This window comes from Manacus vitellinus, unplaced genomic scaffold (assembly GCF_001715985.3).
Source record: "Manacus vitellinus isolate BGI_N305 unplaced genomic scaffold, ASM171598v3 scaffold_21_pilon, whole genome shotgun sequence".
In the NCBI taxonomy this organism is placed as follows: domain Eukaryota; kingdom Metazoa; phylum Chordata; class Aves; order Passeriformes; family Pipridae; genus Manacus; species Manacus vitellinus.
Window position 1 is genome coordinate 11376062 of NW_021939546.1, and position 17623 is coordinate 11393684.

Consider the following 17623-nt stretch of genomic DNA (forward strand, 5'->3'; position numbering starts at 1 on the left):
AAATCTCTTAGTGCCTTTATCCAGGCCAAGTCATCGGCAGATAAACAGCCACAATGTTTATAGATCTTCTAACAAGTAAAAGGAATTAAGTAATCTTTTGGGAACTGGCTGCTCACCTACATATGTAATGATTGTCTTTGAGCATTACTTATTCCCACTTTCATAGCACCTAAATTCCTTGCAAGTCTCTCAAAGGTTTCTCCCTTTGCTAAAGAAAAAACTTCACATATTTATGTTTTCAGATTATTTTTTAATTATTTTTATTCATTCTTTTTAATGGAATAGTTGCCTCATTTTTTGTAGTTTATTGTATTCTCAGGGTGAATGATGTAAGGGGTGTTATTAAGGTGGTGCACATTAATCTTAGTGTAATAAGGCTGTTACTGAGGTCAGTGCCAGCCTTGTAAGAGGGATTCATGTGTTTTCTTTTCCAAGTGTGTTGAGTGGCTGGATCCTCTCCACAGAGGATGTTTAAGCATGAACTAAGAGGCATTTGGATCAATATAGTTGATTACCTCAAAGACAAGGGATTTTTCTGGGGAGCTGCTGACTTGTGGTGTCTTATGGTGTCCCAGCATTTCACAAGGGTGTCTGGTCCAGATCACCATATGTGTCATGCAAGTGAGATGTTTAAATAGATCTGGTGGGAGCCTGGCAGTTAGGCACAATCCTCCTGCCCCCATTCTAGGTATCCAGAAGGGATACTGGATATTGGGTGTGATATGGCAGTGGAAATGTGCAGTTGGGGCTTAGTGGTGCTTGTGCACTTTTGTGCCTTTTGCTGGTTTTATTAAAAACTGTTCCTAGGAAAATTACTTAAAAGGTATTTCTGAAGGTTAGAGTTAAATTACTTGTTTTGGGCTCCTGTGAGATTTCATCTGAATCAAACCTTTTATCCCTCTACTTTGATTTCATAAGGATGGAGATTGGGATAAGGAAACATAAGTTTCCGCTCCCACCACGCTGGTGATGAACCAAACACTGTGTGTTGCCTGCCTTGCTGAAAGATCCCAGGGAGATATTAGTGGGAGATCACAGCCCTAGAAATGAGGAAAGGCTGGAAGAAGGGAAGCCTGCCTTAGTGCTTTCAGATGGTTTTAGCGTTTCTACAGTTCTGGAGTAACTTCTGGTGTTTTCCTGGAAACAAAACAGAAAAAATACAAACTGTTCAGCTAAATCAGAGACTCGCAACCAGCTCTGGTTTCCCCATAAATTGGACGGGGTTTCAACTTTCATAAACCAGCTGCTGCATATTGTGCTTTTGGCAGTTGGGTTTCATCAGCATTAATTGCAAACTGGACCCTGCACAAAGCAATAAACAGCGAGTTCTCTCTGACTGGTTCCTTTCTGATTGGCAAGAGAAGGGCAGAAATGTGTGTCTGTCACCAGACTTTGTATCACGACCATTCTTGGGAGGAAACAAGCAGGATGACTGATAATACAGGCGTTGGAGTGTTACCTGTGCAGGAGAGAAGCATGGACTTCTACTGTGTTGCCGCAATAATGTTTTATCAGTAAGACTTAGCACTCATTTTTGAAGGATAATCAGTGTACTAGGAGGTTCTCACTCTGGCATGTCCCAGAGATCCATTGTGTATTTACATATACTTCAGTTGGAGTCCCCCATCTTCTGTGCAGACCGAGGTCTCTGCATATTGTATTACCTTGAGCTATGGCCTCGTGTTCCCAAATGGTTCTTCTTCCAGGTTGAGTTTCCTAACTCATCAGTTGTCACCTGAAACTTGACTTGGTCACCTTTGAGACAAGATTGAGGGATTTAGGTCTTTGTTAAGGCTTTGGGGTGAAAGCTTCATAAAACTCATTGTTTCCATGCAAAGTCTCCAGAATTCAGCTGTTTGAGATGCCTTTCAACCTGAAAAGTCAAAGAGAAATATACAGGTGGAGGACAAATCCAGGTGAATTTAAACCAGGTTATTGATTCTTGTATGAACCTCATTGAACTGTGAAATGACTGTAGTTCATACAGCCCTTTTCCAAAGCTTTATTGACCATGGATTAGAGGACTTTATGAGCCATGAATTGCAGGGCTTTTATGGACTATGCATTTCTAGGAGATCTCATAGGCTTCCATGGAAATCTTAGGGTGTTTTTTTAAGCTACCAACAGAGAAACAAAGGAAATGAACGCAGGAGAACAATCTTAAAGGAACATCAAAGGTCTGACTCCAACCTATAAAAGCCAGGAAATCCATAATTAATGGTTCCACTAAGACTTCGGCTCTCGCAGTCGTTTGGGTCTGATCCGAGGTTATAGCTACAGTCTGAAATGGCCTCATGAAAAACGAGTCATCATTTAATGTCACACATCATTATTAGTTATTTACTTTCAGTTATACCTTGGAGATTGTCCTTTACTTTTTGCTCTGTCTTAACAGCTGAGGCATTTGAGTTGGCACCACTGAGTGGACAGTGTTTAGATTTGTGTGCTGGAGGGTTAGTACCGCTGCGGAGGATGAGAAAGCTTCTGCTCTGTCTTTTATCCTTGTCTTTGACAGAGCTAAGATTTGCTGATCTCCTGGGTAATCAGCTACACTGAAGGCTATTAAAAAATAAAAAATGCTGATGAAATGTGTGGTTTCCTCTCCCTTCTGCCTCCTTCCCCCAAAATCTAAACAAACTGAAAAAGTCCTGCCTCACTGCAGTTTCTGTTTGAAATTGTTTGTCAAGAATCAAAATTAAATGGAGATTGCAAGTAGCAAGATTTTTTTTTCTTTGACTACTTGATTTTGCAGAAATGTGCAGATCTGAAGTCTGTCCTTGGGAGGAATTTGAACTTAGACAAAACTCATACCCTAGTTAGCTCCCATAGCCAAAAGCCAGCTGGGGCAGCAGGGAGGGGAGGCAAAACCCTTGGGCTGGAAGGCTGCAGTTTGGCATACAAACTGTGTTATTGTTCCTGTTGACACTGTGTTAGCTAAGCTTCCCCATGTAATATAAATAATTAATTACAGATCATTCACTGGCTTTTCATGATGAGATGCTCAGTGAATGGAAAGAGTAGAGAAATGTCTGTAACATTTCAGAGTGGTCAGTGAAGACCAGATCAGGGTCACACCTTTGTTGTAGCAGGTAAACAGTTGGAGGCTACAAACGAAACCAGTCCAAGAGAACAGAGAACCTCTCCCAGCTGTCAGGGAGTGTTATAGCTCCTGAACCCTAAGGCAAGGCTCCTGGGAAAAGGGAGGGAGGGGGAGTTAGTATCTGGGAGGGTGTTTCAGGAGGGGTGAGCTTTGGAACGAGCTGTGGCAACTAGGGAATGAGAAGGAGAGAAGTACAGTGATGGGAAGAAAGAATTAGAGGGAATGTAATGGGCAAAGTCATTCCCACTGCCGAGGAAGAGATCTGGGTGAAGATGATGTTTGGAAAGGGACTAAGGATACACATTTCACTTGCATAGGAAAGAAATTAATGGAAAGGAATAATTCTAAGAAGAGAAAAAAAGAAGTTCTTGTCCCAGATGTAAGCTCAGCCCTGCAAAATCTGCCATTAGTGGGAAATTAAATTCATTCCCCCTGTAACTAGAAATGGCAGTTCTCTGATAGCCCAGTGCAGACTGTTCAACCCCAGATGAATGCAATAACATTATAAATATCAATTTATTTTGGAAGAAACAGTTTTGTAGGGGGAAAAAAATGTATACCAGTGATGGATGAAGGGAGACAATGTGTAATAAACTACACTGAGTGTGCCTGTATAGAGTGAACCTTATCAGTTTGGATGGAATTTAAGCACTTAGCCTGTTATCCTTTCTTTCAAGACAATGCAGTGATGGAAAACAGAACTCTTGTCAACTCAGACAAACTTTTAATTCCACTTAACTGCATCTGAAAGGTAAATTTCAGTAAATTAATCCAAATTACTTCCTTTTCACAACACATGGTGCTGAAATACAGTACTTAACTTCATTACAGAAAAGACTGCTTTTATTTAAAGGAGACCTAGACACCTTTGAAGTCTAACAGGTAAATTGTGGTCAGATGACTTCCCTCCATATGGTAGCTTTGAGCTTGAAATTTCCATCACTGGGGCCTTGTTTGTTTAAATTACCCCCTCTGCCTCCCTGGTAAGGACAGTGCTCAGGGAGTGCCTGCCTACTGATGGTCATGGGGAGGGGGATCACTCCCTCCTCCAGCCTGTCTCCCTGCAGCCAAGTGAGCAATGCCACCATTGCATCTGTTTGCCCTGTGTTCAGCCAAGGATGAGGACACAGCTTCAGGGCCTCTCTGACTTAGAGTGAACCTGTCTTCCTGAGGGAGTGCTCAAGCAGCCAGGGACAGCAGGAGCATAGGTGTGTTGGAGTCCTGCCTTCCCTCCCTTGTCACACCTCGTTGCTTGTCTGAGGCTTGACTGTGTTGTGTGGCCCCTTGGCTTTCCTCCAGCACTTCTTTCTACCATTTCCTTCACCGTTCTCCTGGTAGGATTTCCTTCTTGGGAGGCTTTCATGGTCACGGTTCCTACCAGTGACTGCCCCCAGGCTCCAGGGCGTGGCATACAAATACCTGCAGTCATCAGAAAAAGCTCGTGGTTTGACAGCTTGGGTCCCAGACCTTTCTGTCACACTGAGAAGTCTCAAAGCACCTCCTAGACAAAAGCTCCCTCCTGATTCCTCGGTGGAAGCTGAATATCTTGAATTGGCCTAAATTCTGCTCTTAGTTTGCCCAATTTTTGTACACTCCAATGGATATACAGTGTCCAGAAGACCACATTTGGGCATTTTAGCAGTGCATCAGTTGGTCCTTCCCTCGAACATGCAGTCTTGCTTCTGTGAAGACATCCTCAGCTCCTCCTGAGCAGAGAGCAAAGCATGGGGAATTCTGCATTTTTCCTGTCTTAGTTTCTTACTCTTTCTATTTGACACCCCTTTAAGATGAGCAGATGTCTCGATGCCTCCTTTAAACGAGCACTGGTGCTGGCAGTTCTTTCATGGTCTTTGCACAGCCCCAGGTACAAAAGCCCTCCAGTGAAAGTAAAATATATAACTTATAGCTCAGTGCAGTATACATAAGAGGTAACATCCGATACAGTGATGACATATCCTCCCTCCCTAGGTGGTTTTTATTGAGTCTTCTTGGATTATCAGCTTGGTCAGAGTGCACAGAACGTATTAATTAAAGCTGTGAAACCTGGGCTCAGCGCACCATCGTTTTTCAGCATCACAGTAATGATGGGAAGTCCTGACATTCCTGTCCAAACCTGTAGCATCTCCGTGCTAACAGACCTTCCCTGTCAGCTGGCTGTGACTGATAACTTCTTGCCCCTTGTAAAGTCCAAGGGTTAATTTGTTATTCTCCAGATGGGGCTGAAAAGATGTGCAGCCTCACTTTCACCTGCTAAACACATGAAAAGACCCACATGTTTTACTTTGTTCTGTTGTTCTTTATAATGTGCTGCCACTGTGTGATAGAACAAGAGCAGATAAAGAAAAACATGCAAAAGCCTTGCATATTTACTTTCACTGTTGCTTAAGTGTCCCACCACCAGTATGAACTATTTACACGAAGCAGTAGGCAAATCCTGTTTTAATGAAAGCCATAAATACCTGAAAGTAAAATCATTAGAGATAAAGCACATAGAAGTCTTTTGGAAAGAGAGGCATAATTTGTATATAAATTTCAGTTTCGTTTCATGAAACTAAATTCTTTATTGGTAATGCATTAGGTATTTTTTTAGTGAAATTTAAATCCATTTTGAATATTAAATCCATATTTCTGAAGGCGAGCAAGTAACAAAATTGGAGCACACAAAAGCTAGGATTTTTGAACAGTGAGGTATTTTTCAGCACTGGATATCCAAGAGCACTTTCTGCTTCTTATTCCTCAATGCTGATTAAGATTGAAAATACAATGCAAGATGTTTTATGGAGCCTATTAAGAGCTTTTTCTTCCTTTCTTGTTTTCTACTTCCCATTTGGGATGTGTTGAGTAAAGATAGTCTATACTATCTATTTATATTTGTCACAGCTTGATATATTTATGACTTGGGCTGGACACAGCCCTGCCATTGCTAGATTTGTTAAGCTGCCTAAGATCTGTCTGATGCAGCACAAACAAAATGTTTGCTTAGGATTCAGTTTCAAGAAGAAGCAGCTGCTGAGTTTTGATAATCTCTTCCTCTGTGATGCACATCCCCACTTGTTCTGCTGTTTCTCAGCCAGCCCAGTCTCATTTCCTCATCCACTGCCAGGACTCCTCTTGATTTTGGACAACCTGTTAAATTTTCAGTTCCATCATTCTCCATTTTCTGCTTAAATTTTCTCTTTCTCCAGTACTCTTTCTACTTGTCTTTTTAAACTCTGTCTGCTCTTGCTTGTATGAGCCCTGGAGCAAGGAGTAAGAAAGGACCCCTCCAGCATCTCCATCTGCTGCACACAGCACCACCTCTCTGAGCTCACTTTGCAGGAGGCTGTGATCATACAAACACTGCACTCTGCTTTGCAGTCAGTCCATGCCAGTGAAAGTGTGGGTTTTTGGAGCCTGCAGCCTTCAGCAGAACCTCTTTGAGAGGGGGACATGTCTCACTTGTATCTAGCATGTCCTTGTCACCTGGCATTAATGCAGACTGCAGTAAAAGGAGGAGGCAGAGCTAGGCATCCTAGGCGTTTTTTGATCAGGAGGTACATCTCCTCCATGTTATTTCATCATCTTTGCTTTTCCCGCCATTTTCACACAGATATATGTGCATCCAAGAACACTGCAGAGTGGACAAGATAGTATTAAATCCATTTATTCTTTGCTAAATTCATGGACATCGTAAAGCAGTCCAACCTCTTTCTGCTGATGCTCTTCCTTCTCTTGACAACTTAGCAGCCCTGTGGGCATCTGTGATGGTGGCCAGTGCCAAGGACTCTGTTGGAGTGAGCCATGGTCTAGACACCTGCAATGATAAGTCATTAGCAAAACCATTGTTTATGCTTATGCATTGGATCAGTTTTTTATTTCTCAGACATCAGAAATGCACTTAGTGGCAGAAGTGCACTAAGCTTAAGAAAAGGTGCCTGTGCTTATAAACGTAGAAGCACATTTATTTTACCTGTAGCTTGTTTAAACGTTAGTGTTAAGCTACCACGGTCAAATAGGTTAGATTCTGTTTAAAGTCTTCAGTTTCCCATCCACAACTACTCAGTCATAAAAATAAGGCTTCAGGACTAGACTTAGAGTACAAAGTGTCTCCTGTGGACCAGGGCAAAAAAGAAGGGTGCTTATTCCACTGATTAACACTAAGTGAGTTTGACTGTCTTCTGTGTTAATGTAAGGCTTTTTCTCCAGCTATTTTTAGTCTGTTCCAGAGTGTGTCCCACTGTGGTCTGGTATGCAAGAGCTTTGCTGTGAGGTTTGCAAACACTTGTATTTCTGTGTTGTGAGAATAGAGCATTGTGTGTTATTGGAGCGTGTGTTCTTTTGGCGATGGAAAGGGAAGGCGGACCACGCTTGTGATCCATGCACGTGTTTGTTGTTGCCTGTGAATAACCATGTACAGCAAATGGGCTCTGGAAGAGAGCTTGTTAGCAGATGTCCTCATGGCCCTTCCAATTTATAAATATGAGCCTTGACATTTATATTTTCCATATCCAGGGCTTTCACTAGCCAGATGTTCTGAAGTTTGGCTTGTTGGAGTCTTTAACAATGACTCCTCATGGCATATTGTCTATTGCACACAAAAGAAATAAAGCCATATATCTGGCTCTTATCAAACAGATAAGATGGGAAAATGCACTGAGTACCCTCAGGTAATTCCTCTAAACCTGAACTGCACTTTTAACACAGCTCTACAAAACTCTTTATGTTCACTGGGCTGAAAAATAAATTGTCTGGTTTAACAAGCAGAGAAAATTCGATACACAGTAGCACATTTACCCTGCGGTTTGGGGTGGGTAAGGAGTGTGGTTTGTGTTATCTCACAAGGCCATCTGTAAAAGTGCTGACTGGGCTGATGCCCAGGATGGTTTGGATTCCTCACACAATGAATGGGTAGTAAAGCACCTGCGCTCCCAGTATTGCAATTCTGGATACAAGGGATTTTCCTTTAGCAATTGTATTTTTCCCTGTGGAGCAGGTGGTGGCCAGCTCCACGTTCAGAGTCCTGACCTGCAGCACTACTCAGCTGACAAAATGTGGCTGTTCCCATCTTCAGAGCAAATGGAATTGCTCCCTAGCCTGGTACAGCCAGCACTGACCCTGCAGGGAGGTTGGACCTGGGATTTGGAGCTGCTGGGGTCAGGAGCAAGACTTTTCCCCACTGCTGAGGCAATGGAAGCAGAAGAGACCCAGCTGTGCTGTTCCTTGCACTGCACCCATCAGAGAGAAATGTTCATAGAGTCCTCTTAAAAGCTGGGTTTGGGTTGAAGATGGGACCTCTGAGAGGACTTTGCTGTGTTAATGGCTGCCTCTCTGCCCCAGGGATACGCAGATGTGTTGAAGAGATCACTTACCATCTAAAAGCCAGAACAAACCTTCTAAAACACTGCAACCCTAGGTTGGAATTAGTACGTATTTGAGTGACCTACATATCTAGCAGTATCTAAAGCCTCAAAAATTGCAAATCTGCTGTTCCTCTTAGCAGAGTTGCGTAAAATCCATAAAATGTAAAATATTTCATCATCCAGTGAGTTACTGTAAAGAAAAAGAAATGTCTTTAAAATTCAGTGGAAATGCAAACACACAACACTGTCAATGCTAACCCAGAGGAAAAAGGTAATATATATGGGATTTATTTCTGGTTCTGCTATTCCCCCTCTGACTAGTGAGTTTCATGCCCTGGAAAATTAAGTGAGGAAAAGTGTGACAGGGAGCAAGGCAGCATTACTGGTTTGGTGGGCAGTTGGTTTATAGGAGGGGCTTAACCACAGTTGTACTGTGGTAGCAGGCTTATCTAAGAAGACAGATTCACTGTAGAGTGAAACAGGAGGAAATTGGATTCCCTTACACTCCCAGCAGCACAGGGTACACTGCAGGCTGGAAACCCAGCAGGATCCCAAAGGGCAGCTGTGGTCTAAGTCCAGTTACTTGCTGGGATGAAGGAAAAGTAGGGTTTATTTAAATTCATATGGTTTTAATGCTGTAAAAGCCAGGTTCCTGCAATTATGAAAATGCCAGCCCAAATTCAGATTTCGCTCAGATCTCCTCTCTACAATTCCAGAATAACTTAACTGAACAAAGTAAGCTTTATACCTGGGGCCTGAGCCTCAGATGAGGGAGCCAACTTAGTGCCTGTGAGCTGCTGGGTGTCAGGGATGCCTCACACAGCAGCACCATGGAGAGACGTGGTGTGGACCACGCTCTCAAAAGCTCAGTTCGGCAGAGACATTTCAGGGTCTGTGTTGTGACACCCAGCAGGGAAAGGTTTTGCAGGCCTTCCATCCCTGCAGGCCAGCAAGCAGCTTCTTATGAGCCATTGGTGGCATCTCCAGGCTTTCAGAGGGTTTGGAAGTGCTTGAGGAGAAGGAGTTTGTGCTGTGGCTGAGTATCACTGTATTTGCTTTGCCAGCAGCAGGAGGAACCCAAACCCTGTGGGCAATGCAGCAGTTTAATGTCCGCGGCATTTTTGCCTGGTAGATGTGCTCTTTGAACCTTTCTTTTTTTATTTTGTGAGTGAATCTGTTGGCAAGAAAAAGAAGCCAGTGCTTTTGTTCAGCGGTACAAGCTTGAATTCAATACTGCTTCAGATATTTTCAAAGATCTGACCCAACCTTAATTATTCTTACTAAGAGAGACACTGGAAAAATACAAGCAGTAAGCAGGAAAGTGAGGGCAGTGAATCAGAGAGAAAAATGTGATACAGACTAAGCAAAGAGAAAAACTGTTACGTGGAGATGGAAAAAGAACAGGGAGAAGGAAAAAGAAAATTAAAATCAAATGGAAAAATGCAGTATGTTGGACATCCATTTAAACCAGTTTATATTTCGGTTGTTCATTCTGTCCCTTAATACATTGCACAGGCATCTTCTTAGCTGAAATAATTTTGTCTTATAAAACAGTCTCAGAGAAAATACTTAATTTGACAGGATGTTTTAGGTATTTTCCCACTATCACCTATTCTAAATTACTTTAAAATCTGGAGGGGAAGGTCGATATCTTTTACAGTGTTTAACAAAAAAGTGACAGGGTCAAATATATACATCTCTACGAATGTATGTGTTCCCCAAGCACATCTAAACATGCATGGTTAATTCTGTGCATCTGCAAAAAATATTTGAGCCATAGGGCCCACACAATGCCAAACAAACACTGGAGTGCACATAGGAGAGGGCAGAGCAAGTCACTCTGGTTCTAATTAATTGAAAGGTTGAGCCCAAGATGTAAAATATGGATTCTGATTTTGACCACCCCAAGAATATAAATTATTTTGCATGTGGGGCTGCACGGGGTGAGAGCAGGCAGTTTGCAAAACACAGACAAAAAATAGTTATTACCCCCATGTGTGGGGTTTGGTTCAAAATCACCTGATTGCAGCACCATCAGATTAACTCTTTATGTGTCGTATATTAGCAGGTTGCCCAAAAATCTTCACAGATTGCATCACTGGCAAGAATTCCACAATAATAAGCCCATCTGTGTATGCACCCTTGATGTTCCTGCTTACTTTGGCTGTAATAACTGCAATCATTATCTGCCCAAGGACCAGTGAAACAAGTATTTGATTCGTGATGATGAGAGCCTTAATTGCACATACCAATCAGGTACACAGCCAGATGTGTGCAGTGGGTGGGGGCGAGTCTGGGGATAGATTTGAGCCCAAATCACTATTTAGACTATCATGAGCACATCCTGGCTCAGATGTCAGTGCAGAACTGGTGGAACAAAGGGCTCTGAGCTATCCCCTCTTAGCAAGGGCCAGGGCAAAACTGGGATGCATTATCCCAGCTCTGTGATTGCCTCGTCCCAGTGCAGTATCACAAGGGGATATTCTTAGGATATTAGAGAATCATCAAAGCATTTCTTAGAAGGGCAAAGGAAAGAGCTAATGTTGTCATCTCCTGTCTCGAGACCACCCAGACACTACAACAAATCATGGGTCTTCAGCTACAGTATCTTGAATTACTGTTCACAGGGATTTTAAAGAATTTAATGTCTTTTTTTTTCCTATTTTTTTCTCTTTTTTTTTCCCTTTTTTTTTTTTTTTTAAGATGACATGTAGTTTCCTGATGGGCTGGTTTTAATAAGGTCAAAATCTTTGTTGTTGCCAAATCAGAGAGGAATATAACATCTTTTAGTCATTAGATGGGAATGGGGTAATTACTCAGAGGGTGTGCTTCAAAGGTTATTGGTTTTTATAATGTTCTGTGTTTTTACACCATTCTGCAGTTGCCTGGAAAGGAGCAGCAGGCCTGATTCTGCCACTGCCACACGTAGGATTTGTATTTGCAGGGTTTTCATAAAGGACTTTGGGGCAGGAGGTTGAAAATGGCCATACACAGTCTCCTCTGGGGATGAAGAAAGTTAAATCTTTCCCTGAGGTGCAGGAAACTGCCACAAACTGCAAGTTGACTTCAGAAAAGGGCCCTTGGGCTGTGCTGGAGTTGTTTCTCACCTGCTCCTTCCCTACCTGCTAGATGGATCCTCCTGTCCACCTTTGCATCACTGTGTCTCCCTGCCCTCAGGCTGCATTGCCGTGACAGCAAACTCCTTTTTCCTGATGCAGGAGTCTCCACTGCCCCCATCCGTTCCCATCCCATCCCTGTCCCCTCTTTTGGCCCCACGGCAGATAACACACTTTGCCTTAACAACCTGACCCACCTGTGGCTTTAGGGTGCCCCTGTAGTGCTCAGCCTTGCTGCAGGTCAGTGTCGCTCCGGGGCTGAATTTGTCATCACAGAGATGTTTTACAGGTGGCCTGGGCCGTCGGGACCTGCAAATCACAGTGAGAGCCTGCAAAATGCTTCACGTTGGGTTAATGGTGGTGTCACACTAACGCTTCAAGGTCTTGACTCAGATCTGAGTCAGGGGAGTCATAGAAGTAAAATGATTTCACGAGGTTTTGATGGTTCCTTGGTGGGTGACTCGGGGATAAAAACCAAATCTCCTGGCTTCCAGCCCACAGCCCATCCTGAGAGGGGTCCAAAAGTGCACCAGGGGAATCTGAGCTGCATTTCAGCACTGAGCCTCCTCCTGTTTACACCATCATGGCCCCCCTGGAGCCCCTGACCTAAGCAAGCCACCTTCTCCTCCTTCATGTGAAACTTCAGAGCCAAGACCCCATGGAGGGTGCAGCAGCTGCAGCCCAGCCGTGCCCATTACTGGGGAGCTGCTGCAGGACTGCAGAGGGGAGCTGTGTCCCCACCAGCTGCTGCTTTTTGCACTGCAGAACCAGCAGTTTTCTTCTTCCTCACCTGCCCTTCCCTACCAGTCAGAGCCCTCGCTGGGGCCTGAGCTTCACTTGGGATTCAGGAGACCTGAATTCCAGAGATAGAGATTTTCAGAAGCAGCTCCCCTCACCTACCTTGGTGCCTTTGTGGGGAAAGGATTGTCCTCTGGAGATGCCTTGTTCTCCATATACTGTAGCAGGAAGACAGCTGAATAGCTGTGACTACAAGCCTGCATCTGACATAGCTAAAATTAATGCCACCCTTTAAATCCTGTTAAAGGCCAGTCAGGTGAAGGACTGCCTGTGATTCTGCTTAATGGCACCTTCTGCAGGTGCTGCTGGCAGCCTTGGTCCTGCACATTTGTGAGGTGAAGTTGCCTCACATTACTTTCCTTCGTCCCCCAGGCATCTCATCCTTGTGCACAGTGTCCTACTCCCCACCTGTGCTTCAGTACATGGTGAGAGTGTGGCTCATGGTCCTTGCTCACAGCTTTCTGACCTTTCAGAGCCAGTACGTGGTGAAACTTGTGCTTCCCTTTCCATCTTTTCCCTCAATATCCTCTTCTTTCTCCTAGAGATAAGCCATGGCAGATGTGGTCCTAGCAAAGAGCAGGGGTGGGGGATTAGACCTCTACCAGGGTACTTGCACTGCTCTTTGCCTCCCCCTTTGAGTGTGGGAGGCTCACAGGTGCCCACTTGAAGGAGGGGGAATAGCCTGCTGTCAGTCCCCAGAGGAGCCAGAGCATTGAAATAAGGCAGCATCAGAGCTTGACATTCCTTTCAGATGGAAAGGTGGTTCCCATTTGAGTCTCATCAGAAGGAGAGCTGAGATCAACAGCGAAGGGTTGCTGAAACACTCCCAGTGCTGTTGCTGAGCCCCTGTTGATGGCGTGGCTGCCGCTGCCTCCCCGTCACACTGCGGCTGTGCTGCTCCCAGAGAGGGTGGGTGCTTGCACTGTGGGAAATGGCCATAGACCCAGGCTCCCAGTAACCCTGGGCTAACAAGAAAATAGTAGAGATAAGGCTCTTCTTTGGCTTTTCCCGTGTCTTCTCTGTTGGCCCCAAACCAGTGTGTGATGGTGCTTACTCATTCCGACAAGCTACTGCAAATAAGTAGTGGCCTCCTCTGGACCAAAACTGGATTCCTTAATCAGATCCAGGTTGGATTATTATTTTTTTTAATGTACTGAACCTTGTGAAAGCATGAGCCTCTTGGCCTCGATCCCACAAAGGGCTTTAGGATGTGCTGAGTTGTAGGTATGTGAATACTAGCCTTGCTGGAAGCACTCGTGTGCTCACAGTGCTTAGCGTCCTGCTCGTCTGGGACCACGAGACTCAGCATCCTGCAGGATTTATCCCTCAGGCTGCAAGAACAGTGTCTGCAGGGAAGGCAGTGATGAAGAGATAGATGAAGCTTGGGGGGAACTATGTTAATCTGAAGAATCCCTTCCAGAAACACGTGAAATAATAATATGGAAATTTCAGGACATGAGGACTTCACATTCCCCTTGAGAGGTTACTCTAGTGATTTTCACAGTTACATGCTTGTGACATATTTCTAGTGTGATTTCTTTTCCCCCCAACATACTCTTTTTTGCTCTTGGCTGAGCACCTATTCTTTTCTTTCAAATGTGTGGTCAGACTTCTTGCCAGCCATCTTGTTTGCATACTGCAACGGATTGGTCCCAGAGCTTTAAGCAGATGTATTTTTCAAATCTTGATTAATAAATTTTGGTGACATAAATAGGTCTGGTTAGTTCCAAGAGTAATTGTCTTCACTTGCAGAACATTATTTCTGATCACCAGAAAAATAATATGATCAACTCCTTTCACATCTGTTCATTAAATGAAAAGGAGAAAAAAAAAGTAGGGCAAATTTTGTTTGAAAAGAAACAGGAAGCATATGCTTAATATCACTTAAGGAAACCCCTAGCCATCATAAGGTTAACATCAAATCACAAATGCAAAACAGTCATTATTGTATTTACTCAAAAATTTTCTTTCACTTTACTAGCTTTTTAGGTTTTCAGTTGAAACATGCATTTTTTTCAGGGCTCAGTCTAGCTTCTTTCATCAGATGCTATCATAAGAAAGGCTGTCTGGGGCAACATTTGTTTACATTTATTAAAAATAATTGTCATGTGTTTACATAACTCCTTTGATCTAGAAAAATCCCCAAACACTTAGTAAGTTATGCTTAAAAGGGTTACTTCCTCCACCCTGAACAGAACCGTGTTGGGACTGAGGCATGGCAGCAGATTAAAAATGCATAGAAATATCACGATAATTGGGTTGGTCCTCACCCCCTCAGAGCACCATCAGTTTTCCATGAGCTTCAGAACAGTTACTGGGACCATAAAGGTGGTTTGGACTTTAGAGCAAAAGGTAGTGAAAATACTCTCTTCTTGGAGATTCCCTATTTTTCATGCACTTTGCAAATAAAGAGGCAGTGGTACCTACTGCACAAAGCACAGTGCTAGTGGTACCTCAGCTGGACATACTGTTTCCAGTTTGGGGCATCTCATTCCAGAGAAGACACTGATCAGCCAAGCAGAACCAGGGGAGAGCAGAAGAAAGGATGGAAGGAAAGCACGTGAGGGCTTGTGCAGAAAGGTAGAAGGGAATTATTTGTTTAAAAAAGAGAAGGCTGAGGTGAAACATGGTTAAATATGCAAAACACGTGAAAGGCTGCTGAGAAGAGGAAAGGAATAAACCTGTCCATGGGGATAGGATAAGTCCTGAACTTAGCAAGGGAGATCTGGTAAAACATTAGGCAGTAATTCTGAACATCATAAATGGTGAAATTCTGCAGTAGATGTCTGCAGAGACTCTGGAATTGCTATCATTGCAGGATTTTCTTGAGATTGGATTAGACAAAAATGTCAGGAGGGGTTTAGATCTTGTTCCTGTCTTTGAGCCAAATGGGCCAAAAAGACTCTCCGGGTCCAAACTTCTGTCCTCCTGTGGTGTCACAGATGGTCAGATGAGCCCTGCTTAGGCGGGTGAACCAAGTCACACTAAAAGTTAGGTTTTGAGCTCTTTGCGAAATGTTCACAGGCTAAACCTTCAGAAATTCCTTCAGTGGGTTGCATGTGTGTTTGTTTTATTTTTCAGCTTTAAAATGCTCCCAAATCATCAAGGTGCTTGAGCACCCGCCCAACTTAGAGGGCTTGAATCATGTAATTGGATTCAGTAGGGTCTGTGCACAGAGCCTGTGCCTGAGGCCCCATTTTTGGGGAAAGTTTTACACATTCTAATGATGGTAAGACAATGTATGAGTAATGCACCCATTTGAAAAGCTGCCCTATTATCTGATCAAAAGTACAAGCTCGTGAATACGATACCGCAGGTCATTTGGCTAAAACGTACCTGGAGTCTTCCAAGTTTTTAAAACAATCCCATACACAGAAGCAAAATAGAGAGGTATGAACAGCAGAGCCGGTGGTTGCCTGTTCACCACAGATCATGTGGAATGTTTTATTAAAGATATTTTTATCAGACGCAAAAGACTGAAACACAGAATATCCTGGGCTGGCAAGAGAAGACGTGATAATAATTTAGATTATTATCCCACAGATCTGTGATTCATTTTTATTATTCTCTGTGCTCATTTCTGCAACGATCAAGTCCTCCCTGAGGAAGGTTTCTGGTTGAGTTCAGGGGACTCTGCTGCTGCTTTCATCCTCGGGGAAGGTCCGAGGGTCAGTGAGGTGCTACGTGCACATGCAAACGTGCTCAGAGGGAGTTTGCAGAAGTCATCTCCTGACACCAGGGCCACCTCTAAGATTAGGTTGTAATCTAACCTGGCTGTCCAGGGCCCTTCTGTAACCCCTAGGAAGTGAAAGACCCTGAACAAGAGTAAGTACTCCCTAGAGACTTGCACTGCAATGAGGTGGACCACCTTCTGGAATGGTTTCTCTCCCCATTCACTGTAGAAACAGCCTAGTTACAAACTGGGACCAGACATTTTACAAGGAGCTGTAGCATTTGGTAAAAGGCATCATTCTTTTTAAATATCTCCGAACCACTTTGGCAGTCAGCTAAAAGTACATTTAAGAAAATGTTTTATACGAATAAACAGTGATTCATTTGCTATTAGCATGCTTTGCTTTGTACACATTAATGGAAATGCACTGTTCTTCTCTTGTAAAGCACTTAAGGACCTTTTCAAAATAAACAACCCCACCTAACTATTTATCTTGACAAGAATGCATTTATAGCAATCTAATGTCTTGAAAACAGAAAATTGCCTCATTGACTGAGGAGAAGTGATCAAAAATTCTCAGGTCTTTCGACAGGAAACTCCAGGGTCTTAAGTAAACTGGGGGGGGGGCGGTGGTTTCCCTAAAAAAATACCTGTTTTCAAGGGAAAAAAGAAAATCAATTAAAAAAACCCAACAAAACACTTCTGTAAGTTGACTAGAAAATGGAAACATCATACAGAAACATAAAATGTTGATTTAAGGCTGCTTTAGGAATCTCTTAGATGTAGTTGGCTGATGAGTGGGCTTGTGATTCTTTTATGGGCGTCCTGGCCAGCCCTGGTACACAGAACATCCCTGAAGAGCAGAAACACAGTTTGTGCAAAGGGACATTTTAATCTCACTGGAAGATCAAGCCCATAGAATGTGTCAGGAACAGGATACACATAAACTGCAAGTCTTTATGGCATTTTGGTGATGTTTTTTAAATTGATGTTGAAAACCAGACCCTCCTTGTAGTTTAAAATTTAATTTAGGGCTACATTCTGTAGTTCCATAAAGTGACAATCAGTAACCAAAAGATGAGGACAAGCACCTACCCTTACATATCTTAGGGAAACTTGGTACAGGGGAAAAACCCCAAAACTGTGATCCTGTTATCAGTGCTGCCAGATCTGTGCACCACATCATCACTCAGCAGGATAAATGAGGTCTGGATCAGAAACTGGAGCCTGACTGCATTTCTGTTGGTTTATGCATAAAGTGCAGTGCCTCATTTTGTCAGGTTTGCTTTAATGATGCTTTGTGGGAGTACCATTCATACTTGATGTTACTTACATTACAGGAGCTTGGAGACACAGTGCTTGGTCTGGTATCATTCTTGCCAGCACTAAAGCATCTGCTCAAAAAAAACTGGACAGTTTTGAAGCAGCAGCATTAGTTTATCACTGATCAACTCTTTGCATTAAGTGACTGCAGCAGTTTTGATGCAATATAGCAGAAGCTCTAAAGCTATGTGTCTTATATCATCACTTCAAGACATAAACCAACCACTGCCCCTGGGAATTGAGATAAGAGCTTTCTCTTACCAGCCTTCATTTC

General features: G+C 43.3%; 1 protein-coding gene across 1 annotated transcript in view; it reads left to right on the plus strand.

The window, feature by feature from the left end:
* The window catches only part of TRABD2B (TraB domain containing 2B), a gene marked incomplete at its 5' end in the record, with an annotated part of 271278 nt that overhangs the window by 251224 nt on the left and 2431 nt on the right, over positions 1 to 17623 (plus strand). The window lies entirely within an intron of this gene.